Here is a 20,176-nt window from a genome sequence, read left to right as displayed (position 1 = left end):
GAGGCAGGGCCAAATCCAAAGTTGAACCCTGGGAGCTGTGTGAACAAAGAAGAGAAAGGGAAATTTCTCCCAGCAGCCTCAGGAGAAGTGGATTAAATCTCCACAACCAACTTGATGTACCCTGCATCTGTGGAACAACTGAATAGACAACGAGTCATCCCAAATTGAGGAGGTGGACTTTGGGACCAAGATATATTACTTTTTCCCTTTTTCCCCTTTTTGTGAGTGTGTATGTGTATGCTTCTGTGTGAGATTTTGTCTGTATAGTTTTGCTTTCACCATTTATCCTAGGGTTCTGTCCGTCCATTTTTGTTGCTGTTGTTGTTTTGTTCTTTTTGTTTTTATTTAAAAACTTTATTTTCTTAATAATTATTTTTTATTATAATAACTTTTATTTTATCTTACTTTTTTAAATTTTATCCTCTTTTGTACTTTCTACTTTTTATCCCTTTAATTCTGAGCCGTGTGGATGAAAGGCTCTTGGTGCTGCACCCAGGAGTCAGTGCTGTGCCTCTGAGGAAGAGGAGCCAACTTCAGGACACTGGTCTACAAGAGATTTCTCAGCTCCATGTAATATCAAACAGCGAAAATCTCCCAGAGATCTCCATCTCAACACCAGCACCCAACTTCACTCAAAAACCAGCAAGCTACAGTGCTGGACACCATATGCCAAACAACTAGCAAGACAGGAACACAATGCCACCCATTAGCAGACAGGCTGCCTGAAATCATAATAAGGCCACAGAAACCACAAAACACATGAGCAGACGTGGACCGGTCCAACACAAAGACAGCATCCAGGCTCATCCACCAGAACACAGGCAATAGGCCCCTCCACCAGGAAGCCTAAACAATGCACAGAACCAACATTAGCCACTGGGGACAAACACCAAAAACAAGGGGAACTACAGACCTGCAGCCTGCAAACAGGAGACCCCAAACACAGTAAGATAAGCAAAATGAGAAGACAGAAAAACACACAGCAGATGAAGGAGTAAGATAAAACCCACCAAACCTAACAAATGAAGAGAAAATAGGCAGTATACCTGAAAAAGAATTCAGAATAATGATAGTAAAGATGATCCAAAATCTTGGAAATAGAATGGAGCAAAGACAAGAAACATTTAACAAGGACCTAGAACTAAAAAGGAAACAAGCAACGATGGACAACACAATAAATGAAATTAAAAATACTCTACAAGGGATCAAAAGCAGAATAACTGAGGCAGAAGAACGGATAAGAGACCTCGAAAATAAAATAGTGGAATAACTACTGCAGAGCAAAATAAAGAAAAAAGAATGAAAAGTACTGAGGACAGTCTCAGAGACCTCTGGGACAACATTAAATGCACCAACATTTGAATTATAAAGGTTCCACAAGAAGAAGAGAAAAAGAAAGGGACTCAGAAAATATTTGAAGATGTTATAGTTGAAAACTTCCCTAATATGGGAAAGGAAATACTTAATCAAGTCCAGGAAGCACAGAGAATCCCATACAGGAAAATCCAAGGAGAAACACACAAAGACACATATAAAGCAAACTGTCAAAAATTAAATACAAAGAAAACATATTAAAATCAGCAAGGGAAAGAAAAACAAATAACACATAAGGGAATCCCCATAAGGTTAAGAGCTGATCTTTCACCAGAAACTCTGCAAGCCAGAAGGGAGTGGCAGAACATATTTAAAGAGATGAAGGAGAAAAACCTACAACCAAGATTACTCTACCCAGCAAGGATCTCATTCAGATTTGATGGAGAAATTAAAAGCTTTACAGACAAGCAAAAACTGAGAAAGTTCAGCACCACCAAACCAGCTTTACAACAAATGCTAAAGGAACTTCTCTAGGCAGGAAACACAAGAGAAGGAATATACCTACAATAACAAACCCAAAACAATTAAGAAAATGGGAATAGGAACATACATATCAATAATTACCTTAAATGGAAATGGACTAAATGCTTTCACCAAAAGACACAGATTGCCTGAATGGATACAAAAACAAGACCCATATATATGCTGTCTACAAGAGACCCACTTTACACCTAGGGACACATACAGACTGAAAGTGAGGGGATGGAAAAATATATTCCATGGAAATGGAAATCAGAAGAAAGCTGGGGGGCTTCCCTGGTGGAGCAGTGTTTGAGAGTCTGCCTGATGATGCAGGGGACATGGGTTCATGCCCTTGTCCGGGAAGATCCCACATGCCACAGAGTGGATGCACCCGTGAGCCATGGCAACTGAGCCTGCATGTCAGAGCCTGTGCTCCACAACAGGAGAGGCCACAAGAGTGAGAGGTCCACGTACTGCAAAAAAAAAAAAAAAAAAAAAAAAAAGAAAGAAAGAAAGAAAGAAAGCTAGAGTAGCAATTCTCATATCAGATAAAATAGAGTTTAAAATAAACCCTATTACAAGAGACAAAGAAGGACACTATATAATGATCAAGGGATCGATCCAAGAAGAAGATATAACAATTGTAAATATTTATGCACCCAACATAGGAGCACCTCAATATATAAGACAAATGTTAACAGCCATAAAAGAGGAAATCAATAGTAACACAATCATAGTAGGGGATGCTAACACCCCACTTTCACCAATGGACAGGTCATCCAAAGTGAAAATAAATAAGGAAACACAAGCTTTAAATGATACATTAAAAAAGATGGACTTAATTGATATTTATAGGACTTTCCATCCAAAAACAACAGAATACACATTTTTCTCAAGTGCTCATGGAACATTCTCCAGGATAGATCATATCTTGGGTCACAAATCAAGCCTTGGTAATCTTAAGAAAACTGAAATCATATCACGTATCTTTTCCCACCACAAAGCTATGAGACTAGATATCAATTACAGGAAAAGATCTGTAAAAAATACAAACACATGGAAGCTAAACAATACATTACTTAATAACGAAGTGAGCACTGAAGAAATCAAAGAGGAAATAAAAAAATACCCAGAAACAAATGACAATGGAGACACAATGGCCGAAATCCTATGTGATGCAGCAAAAGCAGTTCTAAGAGGGAAGTTTATACCAATACAATCTTACCTTAAGAAATAGGAAACATCTCGAATAAACAACCTTACCTTGCACCTAAAGCAATTAGAGAAAGAAGAACAAAAAAACCCCACAGTTAGGAGAAAGAAAGAAATAATAAAGATCAGATCAGAAATAAATGAAAAAGAAATGAAGGAAATGATAGCCAAGATCAATAAAACTAAAAGCTGATTCCTTTGGAAGATAAACAAAATTGATAAAACATTAGCCAGACTAATCAGAAAAAAAGGGAGAAGACTCAACTGATTAGAATTGGAAATGAAAAAGGAGAAGTAACAACTGACATTGCAGAAATACAAAAGATCATGAGAGATTACTACAAGCAACTCTATGCCAATAAAATGGACAACCTGGAAGAAATGGACAAATTCTTAGAAATGCACAACCTGCCAAGACTGAATCAGGATGAAATAGAAAATATGAATAGACCAATCACAGGCACTGAAATTGAGACTATGATTTAAAATCTTCCAACAAACAAAAGCTCAGGACCAGTTGGCTTCACAGGCGAATTCTATCAAACATTTAGAGAAGAACTGACACCTACCCTTCTCAAACTCTTCCAAAATATAGCAGAGGGAGGAACACTCCCAAACTCATTCTACGAGGCCACAATTACCCTGATACCAAAACCAGAAAAAGATGTCACAAAGAAAGAAAACTACAGGCCAATATCACTGATGAACATAGATGCAAAAATCCTCAACAAAATACTAACAAACAGAATCCAACAGCACATTAAAAGGATCATATACCACGATCAAGTGTGGTTTATTCTAGGAATGCAAGGATTCTTCAAGATATGCAAATCACTCAATGTGATACACCATATTAACAAATTGAAGAACAACCATATGATCATCTCAATAGATGCAGAGAAAGCTTCTGACAAAATTCAACACGCATTTATGACAAAACCCTGCAAAAGTAGGCATAGAGGGAAATTTCCTCAACATAATAAAGGCCATATATGACAAACCCACAGCCAACATCGCCCTACATGGTGAAAAACTGAGACCATTTCCACTAAGATCAGGAACAAGACTAGGTTGTCCATTCTCACCTCTCTTATTCAACATAGTTTTGGAAGTTTTAGCCACAGCAATCAGAGAAGAAAAAGAAATAAAAGGAATCCAAATCCAAAAAGAAGTAAAGCTGTCACTGTTTGCAGATATCATGATAGTATACATAGAGAATCCCAAAGATGCTACCAGAAAACTACTATAGCTAATCAATGAATTTGTTAAAGTATCAGGATAAAAAATTAATGCACAGAAATTTCTGGCATTCCTATACACTAAGGATGAAAAATTTGAAAATGAAATTAAGAAAACACTCCCATTTACCACTGCAACAAAAAGGATAAAACATCTAGGAATAAACCTACCTAAGGAGACAAAAGACCTGTATGCAGAAAATTATAAGACAATGATGAAAGGAATTAAAGATGATACAAATAGATGGAGACATATACCATTTTCTTGGCTTGGAAGAATCAACATTGTAAAAACGACTCTAGTACCCACAACAATCTACAGATTCAATGCAATCCCTATCAAACTACCACTGGCATTTTTCAGAGATCTAACACAAAAAATTTCACTATTTGTATGGAAACACAAAAGACCCCGAATATCAAGAGCAATCTTGAGAATGAAAAATGGAGTTGGAGGAATCAGGCTCCCTGACTTCAGACTATACTACAAAGCTACATTAATCAAGACAGTATGGTACTGGCACAAAAACAGAAATATAGATCAATGGAACTGGATAGAAAGCCCAGAGATAACTCCATGCACATATGGTTACCTTATCTTTGATAAAGGAAGCAAGCATATACAGTGGAGAAAAGACAGCCTCTTCAATAAGTGGTGCTGGGAAAACTGGACAGGTATATGTAAAGGTATCAGGTTAGAACACTCCCTAGCACCATACACAAAAATAACCTCAAAATGGATTAAATATCTAAATGTAAGGTCAGACACTATCAAACTCTTAGAGGAAAACATAGGCAGAACACTCTATGACAGAAATCACAGCAAGATCATTTTTGACCCACCTCCTATAGAAATGGAAATAAAAAGAAATGGGACCTAATGAAACTTAAAAGCTTTTGCGCAGCAAAGGAAACCATAAACAAGACCAAAAGACAACCCTCAAAATGGGGGAAAATATTTGCAAATGAAGCAACTGACAAAGGATTAATCTCCAAAATTTACAAGCAGCTCAATAACAAAAGAAACAAACAACCCAATCCAAAAATGGGCAGAAGACCTAAATAGACATTTCTCTAAGGAAGATATACAGATTGTCAACAAACACATGAAAGAATGCTCAACATCATTAATCATTAGAGAAATGCAAATCAAAACTACAATGAGATATCATCTCACACCAGTCAGAATGGCCATCATCAAAAAATCCAGAAATAAATGATGGATAGGGTGTGGAGAAAAGGGAACAGTCTTGGACTGCTGGTGGGAATGTAAATTGATACAGCCACTATGGAGAACAGTATGGAGTTTCCTTAAAAAACTACAAATAGAACTATCATACGACCCAGCAATTCCACTACTGGGCATATACCCTGAGAAAACCATAATTCAAAAAGAGTCATGTACCAAAATGTTAACTGCAGCTCTATTTACAATAGCCAGGACACGGAAGCAACCTAAATGTCCATTACTGGATGAATGGATAAAGAAAATATGGCACATATATACAATGGAATATTGCTCAGACATGAAAAGAAACGAAATTGAGTTCTTTGTAGTGAGGTGGATGCACCTAGAGTCTGTCATACAGAGTGACGTAAGCCAGAAAGAGAAAGACAAATACTGTATGCTAACAGATATATATGGAATCTAAGGGGGAAAAAAAGGTCATGAAGATCCTAGGGGTAAGACAGGAATAAAGACACAGACCTACTAGAGAATGTACTTGAGGATATGGGGAGGGGGAAGGGTAAGCTGTGACAAAGTGAGAGAGTGGTATGTACATACATATATACTACCAAATGTAAAATAGCTAGCTAGTGGGAAGCAGTCGCATGGCACAGGGAGATCAGCTCGGTGCTTTGTGACCACCTAGAGGGGTGGGATAGGGAGGGTGGGAGGGAGGGCCATGCAAGAGGCAAGCGATATGGGAACTTATGTATATGTATAACTGATTCACTTTGTTATAAAGCAGAAACTAACACACCATTGTAAAGCAATTATACTCCAATAAAGATGTTAAAAAAAAAAAAACACCTGGGTGAAGTATAACTAGAATCTGCAGATCACAATCAAGACTTTATAAGAAAACAAATTTTTCCATTTTAATACAAATGGTCTAATGTGGGAAAATTCCAGACAACATAAAATTGTTTTTAAAGGACTATAAAACTAAAAAATTGACTCTTGGAAGTTTTTGTTCTTGTCACAGAACTATTACTTATTAAAACCCTTCAACATTTCCTGCCCCAGAAAAGTGCTATTAAACTGGATAATTCTATGTACCCAATATTATAATGCAAGGTCACTATTTTTATCTTCAGTTATTCAGGTGCACATTTTTAGAAAAAAATTTTTTTTTATTTCCTAAGGAAATATTTACTAAGCAATGTATGTACCATGTATTAGATGTTGAGATTCATTAGATGATTAGATGAAGCAAAAGACAGATCCCAACTGACAATACAGTTTGCTATCTGAAGGGGAAAAAAGGTTCCTTTTTAATTATATAAAAGTGTACCACAATTTCTAAATAGCTAAATTTCAAAATAACATATTATATAGTTCTTGAAGTAAAGTAAAGCACTTTCATTTTCACCTGTAATTTAAATCACTTACTTGTATGTTAATTATTTTGTCAAACCAATCATTTTTATCAATTTATAGACTCAAGCACTCATATCCTACATGATTTAGCTTAAAGGTAAACAAGATGAGGTATCATGAATCAAGGAAGTTAAACATTATTCAATGATGATAAGCAATATTTAAAGGGTATAAATTATATAGTAATTTAAAAATTAAAATCAGTATTTTAGATTTGTTTGTTTTTTTAACTGAAAGGAGATGTTAACAATTTTTGAAGTGGGTGGAGGGTCAAAGTAATTCACATTAAATCAAGAAGTCACAGTTTAAAATATTACTTGGCGAAAACGTTAATTCACCACTTCATTTTGCAGAGTTCAGAAATACTTATTAAGCATCTTCACATATATTAAAATGCCCTTAGGAGAAAGTGGTTTTCCAAGAACATGGGACAAAGACAGTGTTCATTTTTTTTAAGTGCAAATTTTTTTTATTGTTCTTGCCACAGAAATAAATCACTCCTTTAAGACATTTTTCCAAAGCCCCTAAAACAAAACACAAATTACCATAAAACATTCTGATATACTTAAAATATATAGTAGAATCCTGAAATGTATATATTTCATATAAATGCTGACTAAAACTTCAGAGAGACTAAATATTATTTAAACATGAATTTTCATATGATCACTGGTAAATGTAATACCAAATTGTAGTTTTTCAAATTATATTTCATAAGGCTTGCAAAATGAATAACTGACTCAAGAGAAAATATTTCTTTCAATGCACCAAATGATATAAACTTGGGGAAAATGTTTTTTGTAATTACTCAGGTTAATAACTTAAGAGAGATTCCACCTCTATCAAACACAAAAGAAGTCTAATTTCTGGGGAAAAAATAAGCATTTACTACTTCTAGAAGTATACAAGCATCATTACAGTTTTTTTTTTTTAAACTCTTATGCTTAATGCCACCCTGAGAGAATTTTAAGACCTTTCTTTAATACTCCACACCAGTGTAACAAACTTCCTATTGAAGAAATCCATTTAAATGTTCAGAGGCATTTCTAACAAGTTCAAATCAAAGTTGTTTCTCCAGTAATTTTTCCCAACTCAATGAGTGACTCATCATCCACATAAAGTGCTCAAGGAAGTTGTCCTTGACTCTTCCCTTTCCTGACATTTTATCCAATCCATCATCAAGTTGCATAATTCTATCTCTAAAAAATTTCTCAAATCTTCAATCCAGCTACACAGGCACCACCTTAGTCCAAGCCAACCTCTTCTCTCACCTGGACATGCACATTGGCATTTATTCCTTTCTCTCCTTCCACCTATCCAATCCATAGATCCACCTTCTTGGACCTATCCAATCGATTCTCCATTCAGCAGAGAGAGTAATGGACTTAAAACATCAAAGAAATTAATTTTGTTCATAACTTAAAATTACTCAAGGCTTTCCCTTGCATTTAGGATAAACACAGAATCTTTAACATTGTCTACAAAAGCCCAACACCAAACAAACTCTGAGCAGCCTTTTCCACCTTTATCTGGCAAAGTTTTAGCTCAATCATTCCCCCACTCCCATCCCCTTGCTAACTAACACACACCAGACACACTCTTTCCCTCTTTGGGCCCTATACAAGCTGTGTGCTCTGTTGGAAATCTTACCCTTTGGCTGACAAACCATTACTTGGGTCTAAGCTAAAATGGAAATTTCTCAAAGAGACCCAGAGTTACCTCCACCCAATATAAATTATGATTCTCCATGGTACTCTCTCATATTTATCACTTAGAACACATCATGAAATATTTACCTATACAGTCATCTGATTAATATCCATCTTTTCCACAAACTACATGTTTATTTGAGAAAAGGACAAGGGCTGCTTGTTGTTTTTTCTTGCCATTGTATTCCAAGCTTCCTTTCCAGGGACTAGCACATTATACATTTTGTGAATATTTTTGAATCAATCAATCAGAATGAAAAATATTCTTTGTGGACAATTTCAAGCTACCTTAAAAATACTGAGTGAAGAAACATTTCCAATATGACTTCAAAATTACTTTAATTCTTACTCTAGAATTTGACAAAATATATCACAAAAGTTATATTTGAAATAAACCATGGTTGAGATAATTAGGATTACCACACTGAAAATACACATTTGTATAAATTTATAATTTACCCATTTCTCAAATATGGCCTATTTTTAATTCTGCAAAGTAACCATCTGGAGGAGGTAATACTGTTGTCTATTAAGTGTGCAATAGCATTATGTCTAAGAAAGAAATGTACATACCTTAATTTAAAAATACTCAGTTGCTAAAAATGCTAACTATCATGTGAGCCTTCAGTGAGTCACAATCTTTTTGTTGGTGGAGAGTCTTGCCTCGATGCTGATGGCTTCTAACTGATCAGGGTGGTGGTTGTTGAAGGTTGGGGCGGCTGTAGCGATTTCTTAAAATAAGACAACAGTGAAATTTGCCCCATCAATTGACTTGTCCTTTCAGGATTGATTTCTCTGTAGCATGCAATGCTGTTTGATAGCATTTTACCCGTAGTTAGAACTTCTTTCAAAATCAGAGTGGACCCACTCAAACCCTGCTGTGTCTTTGTCAACTAAACTTATGTAATACTCTAAATCCTTTGTTGTCCTTTCAACAATCTTCACAACATCTTCACCAGTAGACTCCATCTCAAGAAACCACTTTCATTACTCATCCATAAGATGCAACCTGTCATCCATTTAAGTCTTGTCATGAGATTGCAGCAATTCAGTCACATCTTCAGGGTCCACTTCCTATTCTAATTATTTTGCCATTTCCACAACATCAGCAGTTACTTCCTCCACTGCAGTCTTAAACCCCTCAAAGTTATCCATCTGTGAGGGTTGGAATCAACTTCTTCCAAACTCCTGTTAATGTCGATATTTGGGCTTCTCCCCACGAATGTTCTTAATGTCATCTAGAATGGTGAATCCTTTCCAGAAGGTTTTCAATTGACGTTGCCCAGATCCATCAGAGGAATCACTATCTGTGGCAGCTGTGGCTTTAGGAAATGTATTATTTCTTAAATAACAAGACTTGAAAGTCGAATTTACTACTTGAGCCTCGGGTTGAATAATGAGTGTTGTGTTAGCAAGCATGAAAGCAACGTCAATCTTGTACATCTCCATCAGAGCTCTTGTGTGACCAGGTGCATTGTCAATAAGCAATAATATTTTGGTTTTTTTTTTATGCATATATTTTTTATTTTCTCCCATTTTTTTTATAACAAATTTAATCAGTTATACATATACATATGTTTCAATAACCCCTCCCTTTTGCGTCTCCCTCCCACCCTCCCTATCCCACCCCTCCAGGCGGTCACAAAGTACCGAGCTGACCTCCCTGTGCTATGCGGCTGCTTCCCACTAGCTATCTACCTCACGTTTGGTAGTGTATATATGTCCATGCCGCTCTTTCACTTTGTCACAGCTTACCCTTCCCCCTCCCCATATCCTCAAGTCCATTCTATAGTAGGTCTGTGTCTTTATTCCTGTCTTACCCCTATGTTCTTCATGACATTTTTTTTTCTTAAATTCCATATATATGTGTTAGCATACAGTATTTGTCTTTCTCTTTCTGACTTACTTCACTCTGTATGACAGACTCTAGGTCTATCCACCTCATTACAAATAGCTCAATTTCATTTCTTTTTATGGCTGAGTAATATTCCATTGTATATATGTGCCACATCTTCTTTATCCATTCATCCGATGATGGACACTTAGGTTGTTTCCATGTCCTGACTACTGTAAATAGGGCTGCTATGAACATTTTGGTACATGTCTCTTTTTGAATTATGGTTTTCTCAGGGTATATGCCCAGTAGTGGGATTGCTGGGTCATATGGTAGTTCTATTTGTAGTTTTTTAAGGAACCTCCATACCATTCTCCATAGCGGCTGTACCAATTCACATTCCCACCAGCAGTGCAAGAGTGTTCCCATTTTTCCACACCCTCTCCAGCATTTATTGTTTCTAGATTTTTTGATGATGGCCATTCTGACTGGTGTGAGATGATATCTCATTGTAGTTTTGATTTGCATTTCTCTAATGAGTAAAGATGTTGAGCATCCTTTCATGTGTTTGTTGGCAGTCTGTATATCTTCTGTGGAGAAATGTCTATTTAGGTCTTCTGCCCATTTTTGGATTGGGTTGTTTGTTTTTTTGTTATTGAGCTGCATGAGCTGCTTATAAATTTTGGAGATTAATCCTTTGTCAGTTGCTTCATTTGCAAATATTTTCTCCCATTCTGAGGGTTGTCTTTTGGTCTTGTTTATGGTTTCCTTTGCTGTGCAAAAGCTTTTAAGTTTCATTAGGTCCCATGTGTTTATTTTTGTCTTTATTTCCATTTCTCTAGGAGGTGGGTCCAAAAGGATCTTGCTGTGATTTATGTCATAGAGTGTTCTGCCTATGTGTTCCTCTAAGAGTTTGATAGTGTCTGGCCTTACATTTAGGTCTTTAATCCATTTTGAGCTTATTTTTGTGTATGGTGTTAGGGAGTGATCTAATCTCATACTTTTACATGTCCCTATCCAGTTTTCCCAGCACCACTTATTGAAGAGACTGTCCTTTCTCCACTGTACATTCCTGCCTCCTTTATCAAAGATAAGGTGACCATATGTCCGTGGGTTTAACTCTGGGCTTTCTATCCTGTTCCATTGATCTATCTTTCTGTTTTTGTGCCAGTACCACACTGTCTTGATTACTGTAGCTTTGTAGTATAGTCTGAAGTCAGGGAGCCTGATTCCTCCAGCTCCATTTTTCGTTCTCAAGATTGCTTTGGCTATTCGGGGTCTTTTGTGTTTCCATACAAATTGTGAAATTTTTTGTTCTAGTTCTGTGAAAAATGCCAGTGGTAGTTTGATAGGGATTGCATTGAACCTGTAGATTGCTTTGGGTAGTAGAGTCATTTTCACAATGTTGATTCTTCCAATCCAAGAACATGGTACATCTCTCCATCTATTTGTATCATCTTTAATTTCTTTCATCAGTGTCTTATACTTTTCTGCATACAGGTCTTTTGTGTCCTTAGGTAGGTTTATTCCTAGATATTTTATTCTTTTTGTTGCAATGGTAAATGGGAGTGTTTCCTTGATTTCACTTTCAGATTTTTCATCATCAGTATATAGGAATGCCAGAGATTTCTGTGCATTAATTTTGTATCCTGCAACTTTACCAAATTCATTGATTAACTCTAGTAGTTTTCTGGTAGCATCTTTAGGATTCTCTATGTATAGTATCATGTCATCTGCAAACAGTGACAGCTTTACTTCTTCTTTTCCAATTTGGATTCCTTTTATTTCCTTTTCTTCTCTGATTGCTGTGGCTAAAACTTCCAAAACTAGGTTGAATAAGAGTGGTGAAAGTGGGCAACCTTGTCTAGTTCCTGATCTTAGTGGAAATGGTTTCAGTTTTTCACCATTGAGGACGATGCTGGCTGTGGGTTTGTCATATATGGCCTTTATTATATTGAGGAAAGTTCCCTCTATGCCTACTTTCTGCAGGGTTTTTATCATAAATGGGTGTTGAATTTTGTCGAAAGCTTTCTCTGCATCTATTGAGATGATCATATGGTTTTTCTCCTTCAATTTGTTAATATGGTGTATCACGTTGATTGATTTGCGTATATTGAAGAATCCTTGCATTCCTGGAATAAACCCCACTTGATCATGGTGTATGATCCTTTTAATGTGCTGTTGGATTCTGTTTGCTAGTATTTTGTTGAGGATTTTTGCATCTATGTTCATCAGTGATATTGGCCTGTAGTTTTCTTTCTTTGTGACATCCTTGCCTGGTTTTGGTATCAAGGTGATGGTGGCCTCGTAGAATGAGTTTGGGAGTGTTCCTCCCTCTGCTATATTTTGGAAGAGTTTCAGAAGGATAGGTGTTAGCTCTTCTCTAAATGCTTGATAGAATTCGCCTGTGAAGCCATCTGGTCCTGGGCTTTTGTTTGTTGGAAGATTTTTTATCACAGTTTCAATTTCAGTGCTTGTGATTGGTCTGTTCATATTTTCTATTTCTTCCTGATTCACTCTTGGCAGGTTGTGCATTTCTAAGAATTTGTCCATTTCTTCCAGGTTGTCCATTTTATTGGCATAGAGTTGCTTATAGTAATCTCTCATGATCTTTTGTATTTCTGTAGTGTCAGTTGTTACTTCTCCTTTTTCATTTCTAATTCTATTGATTTGAGTCTTCTCCCTTTTTTTCTTGATGAGTCTGGCTAATGGTTTATCAATTTAGTTTATCTTCTCAAAGAACCAGCTTTTAGTTTTATTGATCTTTGCTATCGTTTCCTTCATTTCTTTTTCATTTATTTCTGATCTGATTTTTATGATTTCTTTCCTTCTGCTAACTTTGGGATGTTTTTGTTCTTCTTTCTCTAATTGCTTTAGGTGCAAGGTTAGGTTATTTATTCGAGATGTTTCCTGTTTCTTAAGGTGGGATTGTATTGCTATAAACTTCCCTCTTAGAACTGCTTTTGCTGCATCCCATAGGTTTTGGGTCGTCGTGTCTCCATTGTCATTTGTTTCTAGGTATTTTTTAATTTCCTCTTTGATTTCTTCAGTGATCACTTCGTTATTAAGTAGTGTATTGTTTAGCCTCCATGTGTTTGTATTTTTTACAGATCTTTTCCTGTAATTGATATCTAGTCTCATAGCATTGTGGTCGGAAAAGATGCTTGATACAATTTCAATTTTCTTAAATTTACCAAGGCTTGATTTGTGACCCAAGATATGATCTATCCTGGAGAATGTTCCATGAGCACTTGAGAAAAATGTGTATTCTGTTGTTTTTGGATGGAATGTCCTATAAATATCAATTAAGTCCATCTTGTTTAATGTATCATTTAAAGCTTGTTTTTCCTTATTTATTTTCATTTTGGATGATCTGTCCATTGGTGAAAGTGGGGTGTTAAAGTCCCCTACTATGATTGTGTTACTGTCGATTTCTCCTTTTATGGCTGTTAGTATTTGCCTTATGTATTGAGGTGCTCCTATGTTTGGTGCATAAATATTTACAATTGTTATATCTTCTTCTTGGATCGATCCCTTGATCATTATGTAGTGTCCTTCTTTGTCTCTTCTAGTAGTCCTTATTTTAAAGTCTATTTTGTCTGATATGAGAATTGCTACTCCAGCTTTCTTTTGGTTTCCATTTGCATGGAATATCTTTTTCCATCCCCTTACTTTCAGTCTGTATGTGTCTCTAGGTCTGAAGTGGGTCTCTTGTAGACAGCATATAGATGGGTCTTGTTTTTGTATCCATTCAGCCACTCTGTGTCTTTTGGTGGGAGCATTTAGTCCATTTACATTTAAGGTAATTATCGATATGTATGTTCCTATTCCCATTTTCTTAATTGTTTTGGGTTCATTATTGTAGGTATATTCCTTCTGTTGTGTTTCTTGCCTAGAGAAGTTCCTTTAGCATTTGTTGTAAAGCTGGTTTGGTGGTGCTGAACTCTCTCAGCTTTTGCTTGTCTGTAAACGTTTTAATTTCTCCATCAAATCTGAATGAGATCCTTGCTGGGTAGAGTAATCTTGGTTGCAGGTTTTTCTCCTTCATCACTTTAATTATGTCCTGCCACTCCCTTCTGGCTTGTAGAGTTTCTGCTGAGAGATCAGCTGTTATCCTGATGGGGATTCCCTTGTGTGTTATTTGTTGTTTTTGCCTTGCTGCTTTTAATATGATTTCTTTGTGTTTAATTTTTGACAGTTTGATTAATATGTGTCTTGGCGTATTTCTCCTTGGATTTATTCTGTATGGGACTCTCTGTGCCTCCTGGACTTGATTAACTATTTCCTTTCCCATATTAGGGAAGTTTTCAACTATAATCTCTTCAAATATTTTCTCAGTCCCTTTCTTTTTCTCTTCTTCTTCTGGAACCCCTATAATTCGAATGTTGGTGCGTTTAATGTTGTCCCAGAGGTCTCTGAGACTGTCCTCTGTTCTTTTCATTCTTTTTTCTTTATTTTGCTCTGCAGCAGTTATTTCCACTATTTTATCTTCCACCTCACTTATCCGTTCCTCTGCCTCAGTTATTCTGCTATTGATCCCATCTAGAGTATTTTTTATTTCATTTATTGTGTTTTTAATCGATGCTTGATTCATCTTTAGTTCTTCTAGGTCCTTGTTAACTGTTTCTTGCATTTTGTCTATTCTATTTCCAAGATTTTGGATCTGGGAAATAGAATCTTGGATCATCTTTACCATCATTATTCTGAATTCTTTTTCAGGTAGACTGCCTATTACCTCTTCATTTGTTAGGCCTGGTGGGTTTTTATCTTGCTCCTTCTCCTGCTGTGTGTTTTTCTGTCTTCTCATTTTGCTTATGTTACTGTGTTTGGGGTCTCCTTTTTGCAGGCTGCAGGTTCGTAGCTCCTGTTGTTTTTGGTGTCTGTCCCCAGTGGCTAAGGTTGGTTTAGTGGGTTGTGTAGGCTTCCTGGTGGAGGGGACTAGTGCCTGTGTTCTGGTGGATGAGGCTGGATCTTGTCTTTCTGGTGGGCAGGTCCACGTCTGGTGGTGTGTTTTGGGGTGTCTGTGGACTTTTTATGATTTTAGGCCACCTCTCTGCTAATGGGTGGCGTTGTGTTCCTGTCTTGCTAGTTGTTTGGCTCAGGGTGTCCAGCACTGTAGCCTGCTGGTCGTTGAGTGAAGCTGGGTGCTGGTGTTGAGATGGAGATCTCTGGAAGATTTTCGCCGTTTGATATTATGTGGAGCTGGGAGGTCTCTTGTGGACCAGTGTCCTGAAGTTGGCTCTCCCACCTCAGAGGCACAGCACTGACTCCGGGCTCCTCAATTTGGGATGATGTGTTGTCTATTCATGTATTCCACAGATGCAGGATACATCAAGTTGATTGTGGAGCTTTAATCCGCTGCTTCTGAGGCTGCTGGGAGAGGTTTCCCTTTCTCTTCTTTGTTCTCACAGCTCCTGGGTCTCAGCTTTGGATTTGGCCCCGCCTCTGCGTGTAGGTAGCCGGAGGGCGTCTGCTCTTCGCTCAGATAGGACAGGGTTAAAGGAGCAGCCTCTTCGGGGACTCTGGCTCACTCAGGCCGGGAGGGAGGGAGGGGCACGGAGTGCGGGGCGAGCCTGCAGCGGCAGAGGTCGGCGTGACGTTGCACCAGCCCGAGGCGCGCCGTGCGTTCTCCCAGGGAAGCCGCCCCTGGATCCCGGGACCCCGGCAGTGGCGGGCTGCACAGGCTCCCCGAAGGGCGGTGTGGGCAGTGACCTGCGCTCGCACACAGGCTTCTTGGCGGCAGCAGCAGCAGCCCCAGCGTCCCGCGCCCGTCACTGGGCTCCGCGCTTTCAGTCGCGACTCGCGCCCGTCTGTGGAGCCCCTTTAAGCAGCGCTCTTAATCCCCTCTCCTCGCGCACCAGGAAACCAAGAGGGAAGAAAAAGTCTCTTGCCTCTTCGGCAGCTCCAGAGTTTTCACGGACTCCCTCCCGGCTAGCTGTGGCACATTAGCCCCCTTCAGGCTGAGTTCTCGCCGCCAGCCCCAGTCCTCTCCCTGCGCTCTGACCGAAGCCCGAGCCTCAGCTTCCAGCGCTGCGCACCCCGGCGGGTGAGCAGACAAGCCTCTCGGGCTGGTGAGTGCCGCTTGGCACCGATCCTCTGTGTGTGGATCTCTCCGCTTTGCCCTACCCAGGTATGTGGGGAGTTTCTTGCCTTTTGGGAGGTCTGGGGTCTTCTGCCAGCGTTCAGTAGGTGTTCTGTAGGAGTTGTTCCACGTGTAGCTGTATTTCTGGTGTATCCGTGGGGAGGAAGGTGATCTCCGCGTCTTACTCTTCCGCCATCTTACCCGGAAGTCTGTGTTGTTTTTTTTTTAACTTATTTTTGTATTGTAGTATAATTGTTTTGCAATGTTGTGTTAGTTTCTGCTGTACAATAAAGTGAATCAACTATATGTATACTTATATCCCGTCCTTCTTGGACCTCCCTCCCACTCCCCACCCCCATCCCACCCATCTAGGTCGTCACAGAGCACCGAGCTGAGCTTCCTGTGCTTTACAGCATGTTCTCTCTAGCTATCTATTTTACACACGGTAGTGCATATATGTCAATCCTAGTTTCCCAATTTGTCCCATCCTCCCCTTCCCCCTGTGTCCACATGTCTGTTCTCTATGTCTATGTCTCTGTTCCTGCCTGCAAATAGGTTCAGCTGTACCCGTTTTCTAGATTCCACATATATGTGTTAATATACGATATTTGGTTTTTTTTTCTGGCTTACTTCACTCTGTATGACAGACTCTAGGTCCACCTATGCCTCTACAAATGACCTGATTTCGTCCTTTTTATTGGCTGAGTATTATTCTATTGTATATATGTGCTGGACGTTTAGGTTGTTTCCAGGTCCTGGCTATTGTAAATAGTGCTGCAGTGAACACTGGGGTAGATGTCTCTATTTGAATTATGGTTTTCTCAGAGTACATGTCCAGTAGTGGGATTGCTGGGTCATATGGTAGTTCTATTTTTAGTTTTTTAAGGAACCTCCATACTGTTCTCCATAGTGGCTGTATCAATTTACATTCCCACCAACAGTGCAGGAGGGTTCCCTTTTCTCCACACCCTCTCCAAAATTATTTTTTGATGATGGCCATTCTGACTGGTGTAATACCTCACTGTAGTTTTGATTTGTATTTCTCTAATAGTCAGTGATGAGCAACTTTTCATGTTCCTCTTGGCCATCTGTATGTCTTCTTTGGTGAAATGTCTATTTAGGTCTTCTGCTTAACTTTTAATTGGGTTGTTTGTTTTTTTGATATTGAGCTCCACAAGCTGTTTGTATATTTTGGAGATTAATCCTTTGTCTGTTGCTTTGTTAGCAAATATTTTCTCCCGCTCTGAGGGTTGCCTTTTCATCTTGTTTATGGTTTCCCTTTCTGTGCAAAAGCTTTTAAGTTTAATTAGGTCCCATTTGTTTTTATTTTTATTTTCTTTACTCTAGGAGGTGGGTCAAAAAATATCTCGCTGTGGTTTATGTCAAAGAGTGATTTTCCTCTAAGTGTTTTATAGTGTCTGGTCTTACATTTAGGTCTTTAATCAATTTTGAGTTTATTTTTGTGTATGCTGTTAGGTAGTGTTCTAATTTCATTCTTTTACATGTAGCTGTCCACTTTTCCCAGTACTGCTTATTAAAGAGGCTGTCTTTTCTCCATTGTATGTTCTTGCCTCCTTTGTCATAAATTAGGTGACCATATGTGCGTGGGTTTATCTTTGGGCTTTCTATCCTGTACCATTGATCTATATTTCTGTTATTGTGCCAGTACCATACAGCCTTGATTACTGTAGCTTTGTAGTAACATTTTGAAAGGAATAATATTTCTCTGAGCAGTAGGTTTCACCAGTGGGCTTAAAATATTCAGTAAACCATGCTGTAAACATGTGATATAATCTAGGCTTTGTTGTTCCATTTATACAGCACAAGCAGAGCAAATTTAGCATAATTCTCAGTGGCCAAAGGATTTTCTAAATGGTAAGTCAACATTGGCTTTACCTTAAAGTCACTAGCTGCAAGCCAAGAGAGTCTTCCTGCCCTTTGAAACTTTGAAGCAAGGCTCTGATTTCTCCTCTCTAGCTATGAAAGTCCTAGATTGTGTCTCCTTCCAATATAAGGCTATTTTATGTATATTGAAAACCTGTTATTTAGTGCAGTGACCTTCACTAATTATCTTAGCACATCTGGATAAACTTGCTGCAACTTCTTTATATATAAGCACCTGCTGATTCACCTGTACTACTTTTATGTTATGGACAGAGTTTCTTTCCTTAAACCTCATGAACCAACCTCTGCTAGCTTTGAACTTTTCTTCTGCAGCTTCCTCACCTCTCTTAGCCTTCATAGGATTTAAGAGAGCTAAGGCCCTCCACTGGATTAGGCTTTGGCTTAAGGGAATGTTGTGGCTGGTTTGATCTTCTATCCAGACCACTACAACTTTCTCCATATCAGCAATAAGGATGTTTTGCTTTCTTAACATATGTGTGTCCACTGGAGTAGATGTGAAATTTTCTTCAAGAACTTTTCCTTTGCCTTCACAACCTTGACTAACTGTTTGGCCCAAGAGGCCTAGCTTTCAGCCTATCTCAGCTTGGCTTTCGACATGCCTTTCTCAGTAAGCTTAATCGTTTCTAGCTTTTGATTTAAAGTGAGAGATGTGTGAATCTTCCTTTCACTTAAATGCTTAGAGGCCATTATAGAGATATTAATTGGCCTAATTTCTATATTGTTGCGTTTCAGAGAATAAGGATGTCTGAGCAGAGGGAAAGAGACAGGGGAATGGCCAGTTGGTGGAACAGTCAGCACACACACATTTATTAATTTTGTGGTGCCCAAAAACAATTTCAATAGTAACATCAAAGATCACTGATCACAGATCACCATAACAAATGTAATAATAATGAAAAAATTTAATAGTGTACAAAAATTAGCAAAATGTGACACAGAGACTAGAAGTGAGCAATGCTGTTGGAAAAATGGTGCTGATAGGCTTCTTCACGAGAGGGCCGCCATAGGCCTTCAATTTGTAAAAAATGCAATATATGTGAAGCACAATAAAATGAGATATGCCTGTATAAAGACTTTTAGCTGTTGACAAATGCAGAAATTAAAGCTCCAAAAAATTTCACTCAGCTGAATAGTGAAAGAGATAATACTGAAATTTAGGTGTCCTGGTTCCAAAGTTTATGTTCAAGCTAACAAATGGTAATGTGTTTTCAAGAAAATAAATTTGTATAATTTGTATAATGTCAAATTGAAATAAAATTACTTCATTCCAAATTCTAAGTGATAATGCCTGATATTTTTAAAGTACCATAAACTGCACATTTAAAAGGCATTGTCTGAAGTTAACTATGATCATTGCTTTGAACACACTTGTTTCTTCTACTATACTAGCACAATAATATTATTTCAATGATTATTTTAATGATGTTGATTATCAGTGTCCGTAGCTAAGAATCAGAGCGTAGGATACATAAATGAAGTTAGATCAAGATTCTAAACAATTTAAAAATATTAGATATATAATTTCTAAGTGTGAGAAATATGTAAATAATATTAATACTATTAATAAGTAATATTAAAAGATAATTCCAGATGTTTTTAAAGCTTTATTAGTATAAAGAATAGTGAAAATGCCTCTGGATCACTAAGTAACATATTCTACTTCATTTGCATGGAAGCTTCATAATTTTCTTGTTCCTCCAGCAAAACAACAGAATTGAAAGCAGAAGATGTTTAAGATGCAGCCTAGCAATACTC

The 20,176-nt window shown here is 37.8% G+C and overlaps 1 protein-coding gene across 1 annotated transcript in view; it reads right to left on the bottom strand.

The window, feature by feature from the left end:
* Positions 1-20,176, bottom strand: part of CPNE8 (copine 8) — a gene marked incomplete at its 3' end in the record, with an annotated part of 339,332 nt that overhangs the window by 147,585 nt on the left and 171,571 nt on the right. The gene's annotated exons all lie outside the window — the stretch shown is intronic.

The sequence above is a fragment of the Mesoplodon mirus genome, assembly GCF_964341445.2.
Source record: "Mesoplodon mirus genome assembly, chromosome: 11".
NCBI classification, from domain to species: Eukaryota; Metazoa; Chordata; class Mammalia; order Artiodactyla; family Ziphiidae; genus Mesoplodon; species Mesoplodon mirus.
This window is presented reverse-complemented; position numbering and strand designations above follow the sequence as displayed.